This window comes from Marmota monax, unplaced genomic scaffold, assembly GCF_021218885.2.
Source record: "Marmota monax isolate L192 unplaced genomic scaffold, Marmota_monax_Labrador192_F-V1.1 WCK01_AAM20220418_F8-fsc00022, whole genome shotgun sequence".
In the NCBI taxonomy this organism is placed as follows: Eukaryota; Metazoa; Chordata; class Mammalia; order Rodentia; family Sciuridae; genus Marmota; species Marmota monax.
This window is the reverse complement of record NW_026695215.1, coordinates 18,838,068-18,861,101: the sequence shown is the minus strand read 5'-3', so window position 1 is coordinate 18,861,101 and position 23,034 is coordinate 18,838,068. Positions and strand designations below refer to the sequence as shown.

Here is a 23,034-nt window from a genome sequence, read left to right as displayed (position 1 = left end):
GGATGCAACCCAGAGGTTCAATCCCCAGGTCCAGGAAAAAAAAAAAAAAGGAGGATGAAGAGAAATAGTAGTGGAGTAGTGGTGGTGGTGGACAGAATGAAAGGAAACCTCTGGGAGCCATTACCAGCCCCAGTCCTGAAGGAGAGGACTCTAGGAGAGATCACAGGACTGAAGTACTGTCCTTCAAATGAACAACAGAGCACTGCTAGCAGAGTGGCCCACTGGTGGTGAAGGGACTGACCTGAATAATATCCTGCCTTTTGATCTCCTGCAAGTGCCTCCCACTTTCCAAAACCCACTGAAAGTCAGAGGACAGTTGATGTAGACCATAAAGGTGAGTCCTGAGTCACAGAGCAAGGGTGGAGGGTAGATCTGAAAGGACAGAGGAAAAATCAGCAGGAGCTATTTGTTTTTTCCCACAGCTAGCATGGTTGTTCAGGCCTCGTACTGTCTGTCTGGCCTACAGTTATAGCCTTCCTGCCTATCCCTTTGACGCATCTAATCCATTGCTTCGATGACCAGGTCTGTTTCCAATAGGCTGTATTCATTTGGCCTGGTACTGGGATATACAGACCTGGCTTGAGGAATTTGCTCTACTCAGGGATGCTGGAAGATCTTTCAGGAATACTATTTACCGTTGCTGGACACATTTTTAAATATCAAGGAGTCGTATTTAAAACACAAACTGTTGGATGGAAATGAACGAAGACTGCCTCCTCGGCTCCTTCTAGACGACGTCGCCCCTGCTGACAGGCTTGCTCCAAACTCGCTCTCTCCCAGGGTGTTGGTTACCTGTCTTAGACTCTCCACCGCACAAGTAAAAGTCCCCCACAGTTTAGGCACCAATCCCGGGCGCCCCCCGCGGTCTCCGACTCCCGCAACGGCCAGGGTGGGGGGTGGGGGCAGTGGAGAGCGCAGGCGCAGTGTCCGTGCCGGCGGCGCCCCTCTCCTCCCTGCGCCTCCTGGCAGTCCCAGCCGCGGTTTTCCCTGGCAAGTGCGCGGCAGCCTCAGTGGCTCCGAGGCTGCACCAGGCAAGCCGCACCCGGCAGACCGGGCTAGAGCTCAGGACGCACCTTCCTCGCCGCGACAAGCAGGTAATCGGGCTCCTGCAGCCCGTTGGCAGCAGCGAACTGACTGGGACCTTTGCCCTGTCTGCTGGGCAGCCCCACCGCGAGGGACCGGGCACGGACCCCGAACCTCACAACTCGCCTTTATCCCTGACAGCTAAGAGGCAGAGCTCTTTTTTGGAGGGGTAAAGGCTGGTCTGGGGGCGAAGCGCCCCGCCCCCTTTGTAAACCTTTGCGGGGTCTCTGTACCACGCCTGCGTGGGGTCCCGCAGCCCCAGCTCTCTGGGTTGCTCTCCTGGAGAACCGGAATACCGAGGGGGTAAAAGCAGAATTGGCTCCATCTCTTGCTCCCCATTTCCTGCCACCGTCGCAGGTGTTGGGCCCTCCCCCAGGCTCCATGATAAAGATAAGGCACTTTTGCTTTCCTTTCCCCCAGGAACCTACCCAAACAAGGGTGAGTCCCTGTGGCGTCACGGGATCAATTTCAAACACAATTTAGGAAAAAAAAAAAAAAAAAAAAGAATGGTTTTGGGAACACGGCCAAGAATTAGTATTTGCCATTTCTCTCTTATCTCATGTTCATAACTCTTGAACGCCACTGTATGTGGGTTGAGATTTTCGAGATAAATAAACAGTTTGTAGAAACCTTTTCCCAAGGAGAGACAAGAGCAAGGGCCCAGCTATGGCCGAGTGTGGAGACGGAGGCCCGGGGCAAGTCCGCTCAGCCTCATCTAGCCTCGGGGAGGAAAACAGGAATCGTTCCTGACGGTCCTCTGGGTGTAAAATCTTACGCCGTGTCACCCATTTGGCTGCATTTGAAAGGAGATGAGAGAAGCTAGGATCCCACCGGCCAGCAGGAAGGAACTCGCGTGGGGAGGAGGGGGCGCTATGCGGACCTGCCTCTGGGTCCAAGCTTTCACCTGGCTCGCAGTGGGGCGAGTCGGAAAGAGTCAGTGGGAAAGGATCAGGAAATAGTACTGCACGGGATGGACAGGGCTGGGGAGCGTGGGGTCGCGGCGGAGGAGGCAGGGGCGAGCTCTGCCCCCAGTTCGTACTGAAAGGACTTTGACCAGGGTTGCCCGTGTCCGTGGTGCTGAAGTGCCTCAAGCGACCTCTTCGACTGACTTCCCGAGCCGCATCCTGCCTTGTCTTCTAATCTGCACATTCGCCCAAAATAGTCCATATCCAAGATAGACTGGAGCCAGCCAGGCACTGAAACCCTTTGCAGATGGGTTGATACTGATTTCCTGAAGATAACACTGAAGGCAGATGTGGCTAACCTTAGAGGCTCATATAAAGCATGTACATAGCAAGCTTGATTACCTAGGGGAAAGTATACACGGGGAGCATAAACGCAACCCCCCAATATATACATATGGGCTACAGGTATGCATATATGTGTACATGCTCACAAACGTAACACACTTCCCTCTTCAAAGCTATCATGGACCACAAGTCACACATTTTCCAGAACTTTTTGTGATCCATCTTTATTTTTGCTACCAGGTATTAAACCCAGGGGCTGAGCCACACCCCCACCCCTTTTTTGAACTTTATTTAGAGACAGGACGGAGTTGAAACTCTGTCTTGCTAAGTTCCTGAGGCTGGCTTTGAACTCGCGATCGTCCTGCCTCAGCCTTCTGAGCCACTGGGATTACAAGCATGCACCACTGTGCCCAATTCCATCTTTGTTGTTTGACACCTCTAGTGTTTCTGGATTCTGCAGTACCATTAATTTTTCATAATCATCTGTTCAAAATGCATAAAACCTATGGGTTCAAGTGCTTGGTATTTAGATGAGCAATTAAGTATATATACACATTAAAATTCCAGAGCAAAGCTAGTCTAGAGGGGCTCAACGGTAGGGCACCTGCTTAGGACGCAAGGCTCTGTGTTCAATCCTCAGTACCATTGAAAGAAGGGAGCAATGAGGGAAAAGAGAGAGAGAGAGAAATAAGCAAATAAAGCTGGACATGGTGGTGATAGTGCACTTTTCTAATCCCAACAAATTGGGAGATGGAGGAAGGAGGATCCCAAATCCCAGCCTAGTCAACTTAATGAAACGTTGTTTTAAAATAAAATTAAAAGGACTGGGGACATAACTCAGTGGTAGAAAAACCCTGGGTCCAATTCCTAGTATGATGAGTGGGGCTGGGGTTGTGGGCTCAGCTGTAGAGAGTTTGCCTAGTGTGTGGGAGGCTCTGGGTTCAATCCTCAGCACCATATAAAAATAAATAAATAAAATAAAAGTATTGTATCCTAAAAAATAAATATTAAAAAAATTAATACAAAAAAATCTCAAAGAGAGCTTAGGCAAAAAGAAATAATGTTCAACCAACAATAAAAATTAATAAAAAAAAGAAAAAAAAAGAAATAATGTTGATTTCAATATGAAGAACAATATCTACATAATAATCTTAAGGAAATTTATAATATGAAGAAAATTGCTTATATATAATGCTTGTGGCTTCAAATACATTGGTGGTATATGGTTTGTGAAGTTCTTTTTTAAAAAATATTTTTTAGTCATCAATGGATCTTTATTTTATTTATTTATATGTGGTGCTGAGAATTGAACCCAGTGCCTCACATGCTAGGCAAATGCTCTACCACTGCACTACAACCCCAGCCCATTTGTGAATTTCTTAAAGATTACATTTGTATTTTTCAAAACATTGATATATATTTTTTTGTCAAAAAATCATGCTCATGTGGAGAAATTTAGGTAATGGAGAAATGCATAAAACCAGAAAAAGAACATTGTAGACAGATTTTCTTTTAGATGAGCACACATGCATTTTAAGTGGATCAGTTTCCTGTTAAATTTTCACTGTATAATTTATCATATTACTTTGTACATTTAAAATTTCAAGGGGGTAGAACCATGCTGAATGTTCTTACTACCATAAAAAACTTTTTTGAAAATTATGGTATTTGTAGAATTGACCAGAATAGCAAAAAATTAGATACGAACATTCATGATTATTGGATTACCTAAATAAATATGTTCTATCCACATATTGAAATATTATGCATTCCTGTAATAAACTAATTATCATAAAATTAATTTGCAATATTATGTGATCCTTATAACAAACTAGTTTTATGATAACTTGTTAATTAAAGGCTTGCATAATATTGCATAAACTAGTTATCATAAAACTAATTTGCTACACAGATTGCATTTCACTATGTGAATAGAACATATTTACTTATTTCACTTAGCATAATGTCTCAAGTTTTATTCATATGTCGCTTATTGCAACACATATATACCCATTTTCTGTATGCCTTCATGTGTTGATGGACATTTAGATTGTGTTTTTGTGTAAATAACATCTTTGAACAAATGATTGTGCACTTGTTTGGTTATATTTCTAGATGTGAAATTAATGTTTCAAAGGGAGGTACTTTATTCTTTTTTGATATATTAATTTGTTCAATTCCTTATTTTTTTCTCTTTTGTATTATTTTTCCTAGCATCTACAACAGTGCCACATAAATGGATAGTCAGGGAATATTTATTAGAATAACACTCTTTCTAGATTGTGTTACAGAAAATGTATACCAACATGTACCATGATAAACACCGAATTAGTACTAGTATCCCCATACTCTCACCAAAATTAGGGTTTATCAGTCTTCTAAAAGTGTTTCTCAACTGGCCAGACAGAAAATGAACATCCATTCATGCATCTTTTTGGCCATGTTTCTTTCTCTTTTAGCACTGGGAATTTAATCCAGGGGCCCTTTACTATTGAGTTATATCCCCTGCTCTTTTTTTATTTAGAGACAAAAACTTGCTAAATTGCCCAGGTTGAACCTGAATTTGGGATCCTCCTGCCTCAGCCACTCTAGTAGCTGGGATTACAGGCATATACCACTACACCCAACTAGTCATATTTACTTTTTATTTTGTGACTTGCTAACTCATATCTTTATGTTTCTATTGGTGTGCTTATATACTTTTTACTTTATAAGAGCTCTTTATAGTAAGGATTATATTACACTTGTAATATTTCTCATTTAAAAAATTTTAACTTTATATTTAGGTATTTTATACTATATGGAATATTTTGCATTTTACATACCAAATAGCTATATTTTCTTTGGAATTTCAGGCTCATGTATCTGTCTTTTTTTGCTTTTTTTATTTTTAAATTTGCTCTAATTAGTTATATATGAACACGTATCTGTGTTGTATCCTCTATAATAAAAACTAATCTACCATATTTTATGGTTTTGTAAAAGAGATTACATTTTAAACTCTAGATTTATTCCTTCATTTCCCTTTTTAGTTAGACTTAGTTCATTGCTAGATATAACTCAATTAGAGATTCCTTCCTAAGAAGTACTTATTTTTAGCCCATATATTCATAGTTACAACTTGTATGAGGAATATATACGTTACTTAGTTTGAATACTTTAGTGTGATGTATTTAATTTTTAATTAAATGAAATTTAATTTTTAATTAATGAAAGTATTTTTACTTAAAGTGCTGGTTAGCCTATAGTATTTTTAAATTATTAGTATGCATCCTTTTTCATAAGGAGCTTTTTATTTTTTATTTTTCTGCACTGGGAATTGCAGGGTGCTCTACCATTAAATTATATCCCCAAGTCCCCAGGTTCTTGCAAGATTTCCCAAGCTGGCCTCAAACTTTGATCCTCCTGCCTTAGTCTCACTAGTCGCTGGGATTACAAGCATAAGCCACTGCACGTGGCAGACAAAAGCTATTCTTTTCTTTCTTTCTTTTTTTTTTTTTTTTTGTAGCTGAAAGAAAATGTGGTAATGTCCACTATTTAGCCACATTGGAATTTATGTCACTGAGGTTCTGAAAAAGGAGCCACCTACCCATAAGAATGTGTACATGTAAGTTTGGTCAAATGTCTTAAAAAGAAAACATTATTTTTGGTATCCATTATGAATCAAAATACCACCCCTTTACACTAAAGAATAGTTATTTAGGTATTGATGAACCATGTTATATTTTTTCCTGGGATTTAAAACTATCTTAGAATAGCTAAATAGGAATAATATTGTTGTTTTTATGGGATATGTTTAAAAATATAGCTAATTATAAGGAATGAAAAGAACACCAGAGTAGAAATTTAAAATGCCCTAGTGAGACAGTCTCAGTAGGTAACCACTACAAATATTTGTTTGGAGTAAATACTTCCAGATTATTAAATTCATAAATAATCATACATTTCATTGAATCTAAGATGTTATCAACATCTTAGATTATGTGATAATGTGCATCTTAAATTTAATATATCATATATAGGATCTTGATACATACTTTTTCTGTTATTTCTCACATAAGATATGTCAGTTCACTGGAATGTTACTAGAAGTTTTGAACTAATCAATACCCCACTTATGCATGTTTAGATTATAAATGGCTTTTGGTTAATAAAAACATTAATGTCTTGAACATTCTTTCAGTATACTTCATCCAATGATGTTTTTCCTTTGATGAATTATTTTAAAAATTTTTATAGTTGTAGATGAACAGCATGCCTTTATTTTGATTATGTTTATATGATGTTAAGGATGGAACCCAGTGCCTCACACATACTAGGTAAGCGCTCTGCCACTGAGCTATCGCCCCAGCCCTTATGATGAATTATTATATGAAAATAATGAATTAAGGAGTATGCATATTTTACATTTTTATAAAAATTATCCTTTAGTTGTAAGTGGACACAATACCTTTATTTAGCTTTTATGTGGTGCTGAGGATAGAACCCAGTACCTCATGCATGTTAGGTGAGCGCTTTTCCTCTGAGCCACAACCCCAGGCCCCATTTTACATTTTTGTGTACATTAATTTCCCAAGAATTTTGTAACAATTTGTTTTGCAACCAATAGTACATGATTTTCTAGCTACTTTGCTTATTTGTGTTAGAAATAATCAGCCCTTTTCATTTCTCTCATCCAAGAAGCAAAACAGATAACTCATTTTTCTTTTATTTCTTATGTCTGTGTCTTTTACAGAAACTGTGTGTCTTTCTAGGTGTTTACATGTCATGTATGTTTTTTCTTTTGTGATTACCTATTCAGGGTAATCATATTGTATCTATCTAGTCACCAGTTCTGTTTCTGAACAGTCTCTAATAGGCTTTATCCGTTTGTGTTAGTAGACCTGTCCGACAGCTTGTCAGGAGTGGCTAGTATCAAGTGGAAGATCCCAACTGAAGAGAGCCCAACAATCACACTGATTTCATTTAATTAATGTGGCTGATACTTCTGTTTTAGCTATTAAAAGTGGGAGTTAGTGGATTCATTCACATGAGAAAATAAGACTTGGGGAGTGTTTTAGTTCATTCAGGCTGCTATAATGGCTGGTTTATACACAACAGAAATTTAGTTCTCACAGTTCTGGAGGCTAAGAAGTCCAAGATTAAGACAGCAGCATATTAGGTATCTGGTGAGGATCTGATTCCTAGTTCATAGATGTCGTCCTTTTGCTGCATCCTTGGGAGATAGAAAAGGTGAGAGCTCTGCCCTTGAGACCAGATCAGTTCCCCCTTCCAAATGCTTTCACATTAGGGATTAGGTTTTAACATATAAATTTACAGGGGAGGGGAACATAAACTTAAGAGTGGCAGGGAGGTTAGCCAATGAACAGATCATACATTATGTATTTGTTTTTTGTTTTTCTGCCATGCTGGGGGTTGAACCCAGGACCTCAGCCCTGCTAGTCACTCAACCACTGAGTTATACCCTCACACCCAAAATCATGAATTCGTAAAATGTCCTAACATAATTTTGAGTCTTTTCAAAGCAATAGATTTAGTAAAGTCATGACAATATGTATAGGCACAATTATATTCAATAATCAAATGTCATTTAAATTGGAACTTACAAAGTTATGCAAGTTATTATGCAAATGATTGGCTGGATTTTTCACTATCTTTTAGCTTACCATTGATATTTACCTTCAGATCTCTCAACTCATCTCTGTAGTTATTGTATTAGTGTTAGCTTTTCTCACTGTGACCAAAACACCTGACAAAAACAATTTAGAGGAGGAAAAGTTTATTTGGGTCTTATGACTTCAGAGGTTTCAGGTGGCCAACTCCATTGCTCTTGTCCCAAGATGAGGCAGAACATTGTGACCAAAGGATGGAGCAGAGGAAAGCTGCTCACCTCGTTGTGGCCAGGAAGCAGAGATAGAAAGGGGAAGGAGCTGCAGGGAAAATTAAGGGCATGACCCATGCCCCGCTTACTTGCCCTGCCTACAGTTAGCACCCAGTCAGTCTATTCAAATTAGAATGGACTGATTAGGTTTCATCTTTCATGATCTAATCACTTCACCTTTGACTATTAACATTAATACAGGAGCAATCGAGGGACACCTCATATCCAAACCATAATATCTAAAAATCTAATGGTTTGTGGTTATAACAATGAGGATTAATCCCTCCCAAATATTAGGTGCTAAAAATGTCTGTGCTAGGGTTGGGGTTGTGGGTCAGTGGTAAAGCTCTTGCCTGGCATGTGTGAGGCACTGGGTTTGATTCTAAGCACCACATATAAATAAATAAACAAACAAAACAAAGGTTCATCAGCTACTAACATATATATACATATATATACATACATACATACATACATATATATGTATGTATATATATATATATATATATATATATATATATATATATATATATATATATATATTAAGTCTGGGTTTCCTGGCAACATGACTAGAAATATAATTTTCCACTTTGGGATTCGAATTTGTTGATGAGGGAAAAGGTGATAGCACTAATCATTCTAACTGAGCACTTTTTTCCTGAACATTTTCAAAATCTGTATTGGTGATAGGAAGTGATCTGGTCACAAGGACAGAGCTCTCACTCTTTTCTTGCCTCAGACTATCTTGTGCCTTAGAACTTAAACACTGGTAAATTGCTATTCAGGTTGTTTTGGACCACAGCTTTATCTTCCTTTTTGTTTAATGTTCCTGTATATCTTGGCTATAAAATCAGGCAATATCTCCTTTCCCAACACTACTTTTTTTTTTTCCTTTCTGCCATTCACCTCTTAGCAGTAGATTCTCCAAGTAGCAAAGTTATTGCCTTGATACTACTGTCTCCTGGCCATTGAATGTGGGAAGGGGAATGATAACCACTTCAGTCCCTCTCCTTCTTCAGGTTTCATCCATTTACTTTCTGGTCTGTACCTGAGAAATACCCTCTACTTGGTAGGGAAATGTCAGAGATGAGCTGAGATCACAGAGCTTTTTTCTTTTTCCGGACCAAAACTTAATTTGGCCTTTTAAATGTTATGTGTATGTATGAATGCATACACACACACATTTTAAGTTTTGAGCACTTACATAGCAAGTTAAATTGTTTACTGTAACTTCCCTTAAAATCACTGCTGTAGTCACACATGCACACATACACACATATACATAGTGATCACACATACACTGCTGTATGTGTGACCACTATGCATATGTAGTATAAAACTTTATGTGCAAAAAAGACTTAATACTATTTCACATGTATAACTATATATGAACTCAACCACAAGCCACATCTTTACTAAAGTGTATTTAATTTTTTTAGAGAGGAGAGAGAGAATTTTTAAAAATATTTATTTTTCAGTTTTCAGTGGACACAACATCTTTATTTTATTTTTTTTATATGGTGCTGAGGATTGAACCCAGCGCCCCGCGCATGCCAGGCGAGCGCGTTACCACTTGAGCCATATCCCCAGCCCTATTTAATTGTTTTTTGACTATATAAATTTACTTATTTTGTATTTCTCTTTAAGACACCAAAGTATCAGCATCTTTGCTGGACTTTTAAAGAACTTGATGAAGGAAAGAAGAAATGTTTGGTGATCTTATTTTTCCATTTTTTAAAACTTTGGTTTCTTGGGGCTGGGGCTGGGGCTCAGTGGTAGAGCGCTTGCCTCACACAGGTGAGGCACTGGGTTCAATCCTCAGCACCACATAAAAATAAATAAATAAATAAAGATATTGTGTCTATCTACAACTAAAAAAAATTTTTTAAAAAAGGAACTCTGGTTTCTGTGTAATTCTGGCTGAGCCTCTGTTGTAAGCAGGGGTGAAGATGTCCAAGATGAATGAATCTATTGAGGATGATGATGGACAACAGCCAGATTCTCATGATACTTTAATTCTTGGATTCCTTTAATTTAGAGTTAGGAGATGCACAATGGATTTGGGCTGCAGAATTGTGACAACCAAACCTCTGCAGCAAAATTAATTAGATTCAAAACGGGAAGTCTCCATATAGGAGGGTGATGTTCTTCAAAGTAGGCCAGCATTTATTGGGTCTAGTATTGAGCTAAGACCTGGAGATACTAAGAAATGAGACAGATATAATCCCTGTTCTTGGAATGGTAACAGTCTATCAGGGGTTACCATTATATACACAATACCTAGAGATAGAGTATGTCAAGGACAGTAACAGAGCTCAAAAAAAAAAAAAGTGTTTCAGAGCTCAGAGGAGGAACAGATCATTTAGTGAGAACCTTCTCTAAGTAGGTCACCAGGAAGGTTATAAACATGAGTGGGAGTTTGCTGGAAATTGCTTTGTTGGGTACTAAGTAGTTGACAGTCTCAAATTGCAAATGAATTGCCTTGTAACTTCCTTTTCTTTTTTTAAATATTTTTTAGTTTTTGATAGACCTTTATTTAATTAATTTCTTTATATGTAGTACTGAGAATCAAACACAGTGCCTCACACATGCTGGGCAAGTGCTCTACCACTGAGCCACTATCCCAGCCCCATAACTTCCTTTTCTGATGGTAAGAATCTGGCTCCCATTATGCTCAATATATTTTTTGTTCATCTTCCCTTTATGTAACTCTCTCCTGACCTACCAGCCACTTCCTTGGTCCCAATTCCTTCTCAGATTCACTCTGACTGCTCCCATCAGCCTTCTCATAGCCTTAAACTAAACAACTAGAAAGTTGTGGAGCAGGTATTCAAATCTTGAAGCAGTTAATTACTCAGTAGAGGGTCCTTTATTGGGTCTTCAAGCCCAAAGGGCATCTATTTATGAAATTGCTTCTGTGAAGATTCTCATGGATAAGAGGCCTTGGGCTGATGAGATGAAGGTTTAACCAAGCAGTGATGTGTCTTTCCTTAGAAGCCTAGAGGATCAAGGGTAGAGGCAGCCAAACACTGCCATTAACCACATTGAGAGGATTCTCAAAATTGGTAAGGTTCAAGAACCAGACAATTAGCATTCATGTGCGACAAATGTTCTACTATGGTTTATTATATCAAGGGCACATTCCATTAAGATATAAACATATCACTGTACTCTGTTTCTAAAGAGGGAAATGTTGCTTTTGTTATCATCTTCTTAAATTGAAATTCTAGAAGTTGGGTGATGGTAGTGCTGACTTCATTTCCTGGTCCGGAAGATTAGAAATCTGTGCATGTTTTTGAGAACAGCATGAAGTCCATCTGTTCAGGTCATATTTTTCCACATTAACATGAAGATTTATGGGGTGGTAACTTATGTAAGAAAAGCCAATGATAATTATATTATATTCTTTGCTGCCATTTGGAATCTACATTATATTTTGGTTAGTCATGAAAATATAGTAACATATATACACACATTGAAGTCTTTCAAACACAACAATAAAGGCAACCTCTTTAGTTTGTGAAGTCTTTCACCTCTGTTTTGGTTTGGGTTCCATTCATTCAAATTTTCTCTTGTAACGTGGTCTGTTTATCCACAGTTTTCTTTCCCACAGAAGGCACAGAAATAAGAGCTACAGTTGGCTTCCTGGGTGACTATTCTATTCTGACTAGAATCCAGTGTAGTGATTTATTTTTTTCCTTTGGTGAAAATAGTTTTTTTTTTCCTGACTTTAAATATGCTTATATGTAGAAAAAGTAAATACATGCTTTATATAGAAGAAAATACTGAATAATGCATATACTTCCAGAAGTATAAGTATACACACACAAATTGTTTTATATAAATAAAACCATACCATGACCACTCTTTTATACCTTTTGTTTTATTCATCAATATTCCATCAAAAGTTTCTTATGTAAATATATACTTACTCATGTATTATCTTTTTGGATATCTATATAAAATTACATTGATGGTTTTATTTAACTGCTCCCCCATTGATAGATAATTAGGTTATTTCCAATTTTTCATGTGTAAAGGAAACCATAATAGCCTTTCATGTACCCTTCCTGTACTTTACAATGACCTCCTTAGAAGCTGTTCCTGGAAGTGGCATGACTGGGTCAGAGAGTTCACAATTTAAAATTTTGATACATGTTGCTAGCAAAGTTAACCTTTGATGACATTACGCTTGTCCTTTATATACAATGTCCTTAAAAATGAAAGAACGTGGTAAAGTCTCTTTCAACTTTGCAGTAGCATTTACACACACACACACACACACACACACAAAAACTTATTAGTCCTATTAGACCACGTACTACATCTGTGTGTATATGTGTATTGTCCTATAGACATTACAGGAGTGGAGTAATTTTAATAAATCTAGGTATATTAGTTAACCAACCAAATATTATCATTTCATTCAAAATTTGACTTGTGGTTTGTTCTGAAAGAAGAGGGAATCTGATAACCATTTCTTAATGGCCTATCCTAAATAATTTTTTAAAAATATTTTTTAGTTGTCAATGGACCTTTATTTACTTATTTATATGCAGTGCTGAGAATCGAATTTAGTGCCTCACACATGCTAGGCAAGCACTCTACCACTGAGCTAAAATCCCAGTCCCTCCTAAGTGATTTTTAATGAAATATGGCATATGGCAAGAGGTGACTGAGTTGTAATTTTAGTGATGTGTGTGAAGAATCAGTTATCACCAAACCAAACTAAATTTGTAAAATTTTGAACTAATTAATTGGGCATTTCCATAAATCTTGACCCCCAAGGAGGATTTCAGGCTTGACTTTCATATAGATAAACAGCAGCAAGAACAGGGTAAATGTGAGCAGGTGGAATATGTAGTGTTTGAGGGATTTTAGAACAGATTCTGTTGATCCTGGGGTGTTCCTTTTTTGTTCAGGGGTTGTGGAGGGTTGGAAATCTTTGAACTCAGCTGGGCTGTTTGATGCTCTCTCATAAGAGGTAAATGATAAACAACCAAGAAGTACAACTTTAACAAGCATATTGAAACAGCCCAGCAATTTCTTTTACATTTAATTAGTATCTAACCAAATTGGTTACATACATTCAAAAAAGATCATGAAAATAGAAAAAGGCCTATTTTTTTTCCTGCCTCTCCCCTTTCTAGTGATGGCTTCTTCTCACCCTGAACAGATTCACCCAGCATAGCTGAATTTGAAGGTGCTGATTGACTGCAAACTGATTCTGCTTTTAAAAAACAACTTTATTTTAAAGATAGTAGGAAAGTGATATATTGTAAGTATGTGTTCATTGAGAATGGCATATTTTATGCAAATTGGTAAATCTACTACTTAAGAGATTAGAAAACCTCTTTTCTGGAAGGGGAAATGTCAATTATAAATGGTTAAAAACTTGCATTCCAGCAAGTTCTTAGCTGCCAGCTGACACATTCAGCAGTGTGCCAGGATGGATTTTAAAGCATCACAACATAAATTGCTCTGTTCCAAATCAGGCATCATCACCTTTACACAAGCCAAATCAACTGAGTTGTTTGAAAACTGCCACATAAGTCCTTTTTAACCTTTTCCTTTCCTGGTAATACAAGGTTTATGGTCTACTGAAGTCACTAACCACTGAGAACTGAGGATCCAGGCTTTGTATCTCAATGAGCAGGTTCAATTGCTTTCGGGATGATGGGAAACTGAATATGTAGCTTAGCTCTAACCAGATTGATAATTCATTTCTACCTCTCCTTTTCAATAGCTTCTGTTCTTCTTTTCTTTTTTTGAATCTTTTTCCTTATAGAGCTAGCTGTTGACTCTTTGCAGCTCCTGCACAGTTGATAGACAGCTCCTGGCTGTCCCTTCCCTAACTTACTGCTCTAGAACTGCCACCTGAGTCTCTAGCTCAAACTTGGGCTAGCCCTCCTATTTGGTGCATCTCGTCTCACTTCTTCTCCTTGCTCAATCCCATTGGGCCTCTCTCCTTACTTCATCTCATCTCCAAGTCCCTTAGGTATGATATTTTTTCCCCTCCTACAACCCAGCTAAACCCATTCTCCTATAGCTCAGCTCAGCCCAACTCTTCTTAGCCCCCTAGACCACATACTACTTACTCCTCCCCGTGTCCTCCACTCTGGAGTCCAGTATCACCTTTCCTAGTTCAACTAATATGCAGCCTTTGTCCCCAACTCAGCTGGTGACACCCTCAGCATAAAGCTAGCTCAGCTCCCTCAAAACATCCTTGACCCACACCCTCTGGGGGAAGCTTCTGTTTTTCAGTCCAGAATGAGTGTTCTCTCTCACCCAGATGACCCTTGTTTAAGCTGATTTTAGCTGAATGTGAAAAACTTCTTCAGCCTTGTGTGCCCTGAATTTTTTCTAACCTAGATCAAGTGAGCTGTCATCTAGTTCTGGTATTGTTGTACATCTGTTAAGCCCTGCAGGGAGCTATCCTCATAGAGGATGTCACCACAGACCTGTCACCAGCAAGGTACAGTGTTGATGGATTTGGATTAATTCATTCATGTTCCTCCCCCACTTCTTCTAAGCAAGAAAATGTATTTGCAATATGATTATCAAGGTCAGGAGGTCTGTCAGTGACTATGGAAACAAAAGTTAGCAGTTGCTTCAGTAATACAGAGCTGCATCCTATCTAAAAACTGGACTATCAGGGTCAGAAAGCCAAAGCCAGATTGCAAAATGCAACAAGCTTATCATTTCTGACCCAGTAATTTTTTCTCAAGAACAGGAAGCTCATAGATAAAGTAAAAGACTTCATATTCCACTAATTTTTATTTTTCAGTGCTAGGAATCAAATCTAGGACTTCATGCATGCTAAGCAAGTGTTCATCCACTGAGCTACATCCAAAGCCCTTTCCCACTACTTTTTCAAAAAGACAGAGTCTTGCTATGCTGCCCAGGCTGGTCTCCAACTGGGACTACAGGCATAGGCTACCACTCCTGGTCTAATATCCTGCCCAATTTTTGAACCAAATATCAGTTTTCTATTGTCAATAATGTTTATATAAAGGTCAGAATTTGCTGGGCAAGGTGCCTTTAATTCCACCTACTCAGGAGGCTGAGGCAGGAGGACTGAAAGTTCAAGATTAGCCTCAGCAATTTAGCAAGACCCTGTCCTCAAGTAAGAAATAAAAGGGCAGGGGCTGTTGTTAAGCAGTTAAGTACCCCAGGTTCAATCCCTGATTGTGTGGGGAAACTCCTAGTTTATAGCCAATTTAAAATCCAATCTAAAATTATATCTTTTTCACTCTGAAAAATCTAAAATGTGTAATATAATCACTTCTGGCTATTATAAATAAAGTACTAAGTAATTAAGCAGATACTTTTGAGGTTTTTTTGAGGGGTACCAGGAATTGAACTCAGGGGCACTCAGCCACTGAGCCACATTGCAAGACCTATCTTGTATTTTGTTTAGAGACAAGGTGTCACTGAGTTGCTTAACACCTTGCTTTTGCTGAGGCTGGCTTTGAACTTGGCAATTCTCCTGCCTCAGCTTCCTGAGCTGCTGGGATTACAGGTATGCACCACTGCACCAGGCCAAGCAATCACTTTTAATATGGGACTTAATAAAATGTCATAATATTTCTGGTAAATAATCAGAAGACTTATCTTGAAGTATTTTGAAATAGACACTTTCCATATTTCATAAAACTACTTCAAATATGCTTACATTTATTGCTCTTAAGTGAATTCCAAGAATGCCTAACTCTAGCCACAAAAACATTTTGAAAATAGAAAAAAAGTAGTACAAGCGAATAACTTATCTTTAATATTCCAGATATACCCAACCTTTCATCCAACCTTACTCAAGTCATTTGATCCAATTCCATTGCTATTTCCTTATTTCTTCCTTGCTGAGTGGTTTGGGATCTGCTTCACATGACAAGGAGGTGTGAGTAATGGGGTTCAAAGCCTGTTTTCAGATTGAAAGTTTTTAAATTATTGTTATCCTTTATGAGGTGTCCCTCAAAAACTCCTGAGTTAATCCAGGATTGGTTAAAGGTGAAATCATTGGATTATGAGAATTACAACCTAATCAGCCCAGCCTAGTTTGAATGGACTATCTGGGTGGTAACTGTAGGCAGGTGGGCTGTACTTGGAGGAGATGGTTCACTGAGGGCGTGCCCTGGAAGTGTTCATCTTTCATTTTTTAAATTTTGGGACCAGTATAGAGTCTAGGGCAGGCCTCTGCAGACTGAAGAGTGGTTCCTTAGGGATCTGAAACAGTGTCCCCAGCACAGAATTGCAGTGAAGTGGCAAAGCTAACACTGTCAGGACAATAACAGAGGTGAGGATGGAAATAGGAGAATGAGTAGAGAGCCTCTGATAGCTGACAGCAGGATGGAACAAAGTTCAAGAAGCAGAGGTGGATTGCTGCAGTTCATGACTGAGTATTTTTGCTCAACCAATGATTATTAAATGTGCTTTGTGTGCCGCAAATACGAATACAAATGAAATTTCTGTTGGCTTCTTTAACACACAGGCTACAAAGGGGGCTATGGTTTGGCCTATTCCCTTTAGATAGGCCTAAAGATATACTTACAGATCCTATACCTGAATCTGTTGAAGAGTGGACATGACTGATTAAAGGAGCCATCTTGGGCCTTGTACAACCCAGAAGTCTCGAGATATGCTTATAAATCCTGCTTAGCCTGGTTGTGGGAAGAAGTGGAATCAACTGTGATAGTTCTTGACTTCCTTGTGGTTCTCAGTCTTCTCAGAAGGAGCATGTGAAAAAGCAGAGGTCTGAGTAAATTTTAGTACTTGCTCCCTGTTCCTTCCCTCTTCCCCCTAGGCTAGATGGACCTACATGAAGATTTGAGTAGAAGTGATTGGGAGGTGGATAGGATGTGCAAGAGAGTTATAAGAAAATAAATTTTTCTTGACAACTGCATTTCCAGAGAATTATATAAATGATCACATAAGTTTTAAAAGGTTCCCTACTAAAAGATTGCTTGGAGGGCTGGGGCTATGGCTCAGTGGTAGAGCATTCAACTAGCATGCATCCGGCATTGGGTTCGATCCTCAGCATCCCCTAAAAATAAAATAAAGATAATGTGTCCATCTACAACTAAAATATAAACATATATATATATATATATATATATATATATATATATGAATCTTTTTTGTAGATGGACACAACACAATGTCTTTATTTTTATGTGGTGCTGAGAATCAAACCCGGGTCCCGCCAGTCCTAGGCAAGTGCTCTACTGCTGAGCCATAATTCCAGCCCCATACTTTGAAATTTATGAGAGAATATTGATTCATATATAATGCCTATCTAATGAATCAAACTGACCATAATACCACTGATCTTTTTGTTTTTTCAGGTACCACATACTCAACCACTGAGCCACATCCACTAGCTTTGTGTGTGTATGTATATATATATATATATATATATACACACAAAGCTAGGGATCCTTTATATATATAACGATTGCTTGGAGGAATTATTCAGACTCTCAAATGGTGACCCTAAATCCTAATTTGTCACAGTTGATGTGTATTGTTTCAGTATACTGAGCTAAAAATGCCATCCATTCATCTTTAAGGAAATCCTATGTTACCAAAGTATGGTTACCAACCAAACCTGGCTGATTCTTTTAAAAAATCCATTCTAGTTTTCTTTTTCTTTTCTTTTTTTTTAAATTTTACTATACTTTATTTTTTTAATGGATACAATACTTTTATTTTATTTATTTATCTTTATGTGATGCTTAGGATTGAACTCAGGGTGTCACATGTGCTAGACAAGCACTCTACCACTGAGCTACAACCCCAACCATCGTTCTAGAGTTCTTGATATAATATAGACTATTTTTTCCAAAACAATAACTACATCAGAACAAAATATAGGCAAATTGTTTACTATGAATTACTGTTATACACTATCTATCAAGAAAATACTTAATAACTGCCGCAGTCCGGCTGCAGCAGCAAAATAACCGGGGGGTGACGAATAACTTGTGTACGTTGATACAGCAGGAGTGGGAGCCGTTTACTGCAGGACAGGAGCAGTATTTATACATTCCACACAGCTTATCTAATTAGCATAAACTAGATACATCAGTCAACCAATAAGGAATCTCCACACTTAATGGCTCGCTTTTGTTACTTCTCAAACCACTCCCTCTGGCATTTTGCCAGGCACCATCCAGACTTGTTTAAGAACTCTAACATTCCCCTGGCTAAATGCCAGGTGTTATTTTGACTTGTTTACAGACTCTAACATTTCCCCCTTTTGTTTAATTTAAATAAGGACCATAGTGGTTTTTACAGAAACACCATAAATAACCTGCTACAAACAGAAAGGGAGGATACAAAATGCCACAATACCAAGCCAATTGATGGCTCCATGCAAGAAGCCCTTGGAAAAATTATACCAGCAATGACACTGTTAGCAAAGATACCGAGTTATAATTTGTTATAGATTACAGTTTGTTGTCTCAGTCCAGGTAAAGTAGTGTCTCAATAGATTAACTCACAGTCCAGGTAAATCACAGTCCAGGTAAGTTCTGCAGGCAGCTAGCTTAAATCACCGTCCAGGTAAGTTCTGCAGGCAGCTAGCTTGATCCGAAGTCTCGTCCGGTTCTCAGCTGAAATCTCGTCCGGTTTTCAGCAACACTGAAAATTCTTCCACCTTGGTCTTTACCGGCACTGGGACGAAGGCAGGAACTCCGGATGGCTAAAGAAAATCCTGTAGCATTCAACTAAGAAAGTAACCTTCTGAACAATTTAGTATATTATCTCAAGGTTTTATACATTTGAAATAAGCATTAATAGTGCTCATTACTCATCAGCTTCCAGGTGTGGGAGAACCATTGTAGCTTAGTTATTGGCATTGAAAATGACCAAACATCAGGGACACCAGTAGCATCTTCTGCTGGCTGTAGTGCCTGGGCAACCCCAGATGGCCCTGGGGAGTGTCCCGGACTCAAACTGCTACTGGGCACAGGGAGCAAGAGCCTGCGAGACTGTGCCTCCAGGTCAGGTCTAGATTTGGGCTCGCAGCAGTGGAAGAGCCAGCTCCCCGGCCAGGAGGCAGGGAAGGGCCAGTTGCCGCAGCCTCCTGGAAAATCCTTGCTGCGCTGTGACTGGCTTGCACACTCGGCAGCCGCCTCTCTGCTTCACGCACCCTCCGGTAACGAAAAGTATTTAGTAATAGCCTTTTGCTGCAACTTTTTTCCTGATAATCCTTCCTCCTCTGATAATCTTTCTTCTTCTGAACTTTCTGTTTCTTTCTGACTAGAGTTCCTGGGCTTCTATCAACACATGCCCTAACTATTCTTGGTTCCACTGGGGTGCCTTCTTCCCTTAGTAATTTACTTCTCACCCCTTCCATATTTTCATCATAAAGACAATACAATACACTGAGACAAAACAAGACACAAACATACTGTATCAATCTTCTCCATTTTCTCGAAATGGTCATTTTTCCTCTCGCCCTATCTGCCTAGGGACGAGCGGATTGCTCCCGTCCTATCTATGGACGGGCAGCTTTTTTTCGTCACTTACCCCCGAGTGTCCCGGGGCTCCCCGTAACGGGCCACCATCTGCCGCAGTCCGGCTGCAGCAGCAAAATAACCGGGGGGTGACGAATAACTTGTGTACGTTGATACAGCAGGAGTGGGAGCCGTTTATTGCAGGACAGGAGCAGTATTTATACATTCCACACAGCTTATCTAATTAGCATAAACTAGATACATCAGTCAACCAATAAGGAATCTCCACACTTAATGGCTCGCTTTTGTTGCTTCTCAAACCACTCCCTCTGGCATTTTGCCAGGCACCATCCAGACTTGTTTAAGAACTCTAACATTCCCCTGGCTAAATGCCAGGTGTTATTTTGACTTGTTTACAGACTCTAACAAATAACTAACTCTAAAGCCATTAAGGATCACTGGAGTTGAGTGCTGTGGTGCATACCTGTAATCCCAGTGGCTCAGTAGGCTGAGGCAGGAGGTTCGAAAGTTCAAAGGCAGCCTCAGCAGCAATGGTGAGGTACTAAGCAACTCAGTGAGATCCTGTCTCTAGATAAAATACAAGAAAGGGCTAGGGATGTGGCTCAGTGGTTGAGTGTATGGTACCTGAAAAAAAAAAGATCAGTGGTATTATGGTCAGTCTGATTCATTAGACAGGCATTATATATGAATCAATATTCTTTCATAAATTTCAAAGTATGGGGCTGGAATTGTGGCTCAGCAGTAGAGCACTTGCCTAGGACTGGCGGGACCCGGGTTCGATTCTCAGCACCACATAAAAATAAAGACATTATGTTGTGTCCATCTACAAAAAAGATTCATTCATTCTCTCTCTCTCTCTCTCTCTCTCTCTCTCTCTCTCTCTCTAAGTATGAATGCTTTATTAACATTTGTATTAAAATAGTATTGTTAAGAAGTAGGAGAGGTTTATTGATTGATGAGTTTCATTTTTAAATGTTACATGGTATGCCAGTGTATCTGATGAAGTTTAGTTGTAGTAACAAAAATCCTTTAGCCTTTTGGATCAGAGATAGAATATAAGGAACCAAAAGTTACTAAAATCACAGGAAAATCTGGATTAGGACATTTCCAGTTTGACCTCCATGCATACTTTCTAGAATACATGATTTTATTCTTTAAATTTTTTTTTTTTAGTTGTAGATGGACACAATGCCTTTATTTATTTTTATGTGGTGCTGAGAATTGAACCCAGTGCCTCATGTGTGCTAGGCAAGCACTCTACCACTGAGCCACAACCCCAGGCCCACATTATTTTATTCTTTATTTCTAATCTAAATTATTGGTAGCATTTTATAAACTGTATGCAAGCTTCTTGTTATAGAAAGAGAACTGAGAGAAAAATCAGCATTTCTTCAATGCTAGTGACAAAGTCTGCACAGTATTTAACTAATGGAAAGGAATAATGTTAGTATTTATTGAGCACCTACTCTGTGCTAGGCATTAATCAGTGCTCTTGACCATCATATCATTAAATCTTTATTGACCATATTTTAACATAGTAATTTCAGCCTATCCTACAGATTAAGAAATTGAAGTTTTGGGGCTGGGGATGTGGCTCAAGCCATTGCACGCTCGCCTGGCATGCTTGCGGCCCAGGTTCGATCCTCGGCACCACATACAAACAAAGATGTTGTATCCACTGAAAACTAAAAAATAAATATTAAAATTCTCTCTCTCTCTTTAAAAAAAAGAAATTGAAGTTTAGAAAAATTATGTAACTCAGTTTTAAAGTGCTGTCTGGTATGTGTGAGGCTCTGGGTTCAATCCCCAGAACCACATACAAAAAAAAAAAAAAATAGAAAACAAATATTATGTCATGTATGCACAAACAGAAATGATAGAGGCAAAATTCAAATTTGGTGACATCCAACCAAAGTTCTTTCTTCAATAACTACATCCAGCAAGCCAGTTCCTTCAGGTATTGAAACATATTTTACAATTCACTTTTTTCCTAGATGATACTTGAGGATGTAATTTTTAAAAACAAATGTTTTAGGCATAGGGGTGTAGCTCAGTGGGAGAGCACTTGGTAACATACATAAAGCCCTGGATTGAATTCCCAGGACTGCAAACTATAAAAACAAAAACCTCAGAAGTTTCACAAGGTCACAGGGGACTAGCAAGCCAGCAAATCATTTATTTCCCTGCAGGCTAAAATCATCTTGTCGATGTCACTTGACCCACATCTTTGTGATCCTATTTATAGATACTTCAGAAAATAAGAAAATTCAGGACTGGGGGTGTAGTCCAGTGATAAAGTGCTTTCCTAGTATGTGCAAGGCACTGGATTCAATCCCCAGCACCAATAAAATAAAATAAAATTAAATAAATAAAAAATAAAATAAGGAAAATCATGGGTTTACCTGCAGGCAGTTGTTTTGTCTACACCTGTACTACACTGCGGCTCTTCTGTTTGGTTTTCAGACATTGACAGAATGATGATATATAATTACCACAAACGTGGTGAATTGAAACAGCATAAATTATCCTGTAGCTCTGTAGGTCAGAAGTCCAACATGGGTATCACTGGGCCAAAACCCACGTGTCAGCCAGCTCTAGGGAAGAATCCATTTTCTCCCCTTTTCCAGTTACTAGCTGCTGCCCTCAGTCCTTGGCTCAACGGCTCCCTTCTACCTTCAGCGCTGGCAGCGGCAGGCTGAGTCTTCAGGTTGTATCCCTCTACCCTGGCTTCTGTTGTGCTCTGACTTTTCTATCTTTCACCTTTAAGGACCCTTATGATTATACTGGGTCAAACCAGATCATCCAGGATAGTCTCCCTGTTTTAAGGTCAACTAGTTTAGCAGCCTTCATTTCATCTGCTACCTCAATTCCCTTTGCCACACAAGGCAACATAGTCACAAGTTCTGGGAATGTAAAGGTAGACATGTTGGTTGGGTGTGGGCGTTATTCTGCCCACCAGGGATGGCTACTTTTCGGTATGGTATAGAAGAGCCCAGGCTTTAAAATAAGGCTGATCTGAACATTGGCTCTGCCATCAATTGGATGTCACCCACTGCCAAGTCACTAAACCTATTTCCTTGCCTTTAAAACAGGTGATTTCAGAGCTGGGAGTGTAGCTCAGTGGTAGAGCGCTTGCCTAGCACATGGGAGGCACTGTGTTTGATCCTCAGCACCACGTAAAAATAAATAAAGATATTGTGTCCATCCACAACTAAAAAAATAAAAATTAAAAAAAAAATAGGTGATTACAGGGCTAGGGTACTGTAGCTCAGTGATAGAGTCCTTGCCTTGCATTTGCATGACCCTGGGTTCAATCTCCAGAACTGGCTGGGGGTAAGGGGTG

At 39.0% G+C, this 23,034-nt stretch overlaps 1 protein-coding gene across 2 annotated transcripts in view; it reads left to right on the top strand.

The window, feature by feature from the left end:
• The first annotated feature begins 923 nt into the window (after positions 1–923).
• Positions 924–23,034, top strand: part of Slc35g2 (solute carrier family 35 member G2) — a 42,343-nt gene continuing 20,232 nt past the window's right edge. For both annotated transcript variants that reach the window (XM_046431810.2, XM_058574910.1), the window contains exon 1: positions 924–1,094. The gene's annotated coding sequence lies outside the window, so the exon portion shown is untranslated. The remainder of the gene's footprint in view (positions 1,095–23,034) is intronic.